Below are 2,500 nucleotides of genomic sequence, written 5' to 3'. Positions count from 1 at the left end.
TTTTCTCCCCCCCCCCTTTTTTTTCTCCACCCTCCCTTTTTTCTCCCCCCCCTCCCTTTTTTCTCCTTTTTCTCCCCCCTCCCTTTCCCCCCCCCTCCCTTTTTTTCTCCCCCCCTCCCTTTTTTTCTCCCCCCTCCCTCTTTTTTCTCCTCCCCTCCCCTTTTTTCTCCCCCCTCCCTTTTTTCTCCTCCCCCCCTCCCTTTTTTCTCCCCCCTCCCTTTTTTTCTCCTCCCCCCCTCCCTTTTTTCTCCTCCCTCCCTTTTTTTCTCACCCCTCCCTTTTTTCTCCCCCCTCCCTTTTTTCTCCCCCCTCCCTTTTTTCTCCCCCCCTCTCTTTTTTCTCCCCCCCCTCCCTTTTTTCTCCCCCCCTCCCTTTTTTCTCCCCCCTCCCTTTTTTTTCTTGTCCAATATCACTTTAATGTGGATAGACTTTAAATGAAACTGAACACACACACACACACACAGCAATACACTCCACACTCACACTCAAATATCACGACAACATCTAAATACCTGACATGACAATATTTAACACTAAACTTGAAACCAGTACACAACACTTCCTTATCACATTACTTAAAATCAATCTAAGTACTTAAAACCAGTCACTGGTGCACTAATTACTGACACCCCGCAAAGTGCTGGCGCTTTTGTCCCCGGTGTCTTCAGAATTTCTGGCGCCTTAATTAATTATCACTGGTCCTTTGCTAAGTTTCAGTTTCAGTTTCAGTTTCAGTAGCTCAAGGAGGCGTCACTGCGTTCGGACAAATCCATATACGCTACACCACATCTGCCAAGCAGATGCCTGACCAGCAGCGTAACCCAACGCGCTTAGTCAGGCCTTGAGAAAAAAAAGAAGAAAAAAAAGGTGAATAAATAATAGATAAGCTAACATAAATAAATAAATAAATAAATAAATAAATATATATATATAAAGTTGTAGTAGTAGTAGTAGTAGTAGTAATAATAATAATAATAATAATAATAATAATAATTATTATTATTATTTTATTATTATTATTATTATGGTCCTTTGATAAGTATTGGTGCAATAATTACCGGTACCTCAATGATTGCCAGCGAGTTAATTCTTGGTTCCTGCATATTTACTGGCGCCTAAAATGAGCACTGGCTCTTTTATAATCACGGATGTTTCTGGCGCTTTAGATTATTGGTGTATTGATAATTGTTGGTGCACTGATCACCAATGGCTTAACATTCACTGGTGACTCTGTGGTGTCATTGGCGCTGTGATTAACCTGTGGCTTCATATTTACTAGTGACTTCATGATTATTGGTGCTTTGGTTTACAGGTGCCTGCACTGCTGGCTTCTTAAAAAAAGATTACTGACGCCTGAAATAATGACAGACATTGATTACTGATGCCTTATTATTTGACTTCACAACCGTTTTGTTGTCCTGGGTTCTTTTTACGTGCGCTAAGTGCATGCTGAGCACGGAAGCTTGGTTTTTCGTCTCACTAAACCAAAAGACGAGCACAACCACTCCAGCGGAAGGTGGGTGGGTGGGTGGGTGGGGGCAGGGGGTGGGGGGTGGGGGGGGGGGTTGGCAGGCAGGGGGAGGGGGGAAGGGTGGTAGGGGGTTGGGGTTGGGGTGGTGGGGATGGGGATGTAAAATGAATTTCCGGTCCGTATGTGGGAATGAAACCCGTGGACTTTCGCTTCCTAGTCGGCACTGTGCCTTAGTAACTGGTGCCTTCATCATTACCAGTACCTTACACACACGCACGCACACGCACACGCACACATGCACACACACACATACACACACACACACACACGCACACACACACACACACACACACACGCACACACACACACACACACACACACACACACACACACACACGCAAATACACCTAGCACCTTATTAACACTTTTGGCCTTAATCATATCTCTCAGTTACTGGTATCATAACAATTACCGGTGTCTTAGGTACTCGGGTATCGTAACCGCTGGTGTTTCTGTAATGACAACTAGTTCTACAATTTCTGCCGCCTTGCCTCGATAATACCAGGTGCCTCAGTGATTACCAGTGCGTCCTTAATCACTGATGCTTCAGGAATCAGTTACCACTGCCTCAGTATCAGTATCAGTAGCTCAAGGAGGCGTCACTGCGTTCGGACAAATCCACATACGCTACACCACATCTGCCAAGCAGATGCCTGACCAGCAACGTAACCTAACCCGCTTAGTCAGGCCTTGAGAGAGAAAAACAAAAACAAAAGCCAACTGTTGGTGCCTCTGTAATTGCTGGTGCCCTAGTAATTATTACTGTTGTCTTAATTACTCATTGCCTGTTTGATAGCTCATTTTCCCTTCTGCACACCCACGCAAAATACATTTCATGCTACAACCACTTCTGTTTCTGATACTGCTGCTGCTACTACTACTAGTGCTGCTGCTGCTGCTGCTGATACTACTACTACTGTACTACTACCACTACTGCTACTGCTTCTTCTTCTACTTCTACTACCACTA

General features: G+C 44.8%; 1 protein-coding gene across 2 annotated transcripts in view; it reads left to right on the top strand.

The window, feature by feature from the left end:
- The window catches only part of LOC143301403 (uncharacterized), a 19,357-nt gene that overhangs the window by 14,204 nt on the left and 2,653 nt on the right, over positions 1–2,500 (top strand). The window lies entirely within an intron of this gene.

Source organism: Babylonia areolata, chromosome 27 (assembly GCF_041734735.1).
Source record: "Babylonia areolata isolate BAREFJ2019XMU chromosome 27, ASM4173473v1, whole genome shotgun sequence".
NCBI classification, from domain to species: domain Eukaryota; kingdom Metazoa; phylum Mollusca; class Gastropoda; order Neogastropoda; family Buccinidae; genus Babylonia; species Babylonia areolata.
Note: the sequence above shows the minus strand (reverse complement) of the source record. Positions and strands in the feature narration are given on the sequence as shown.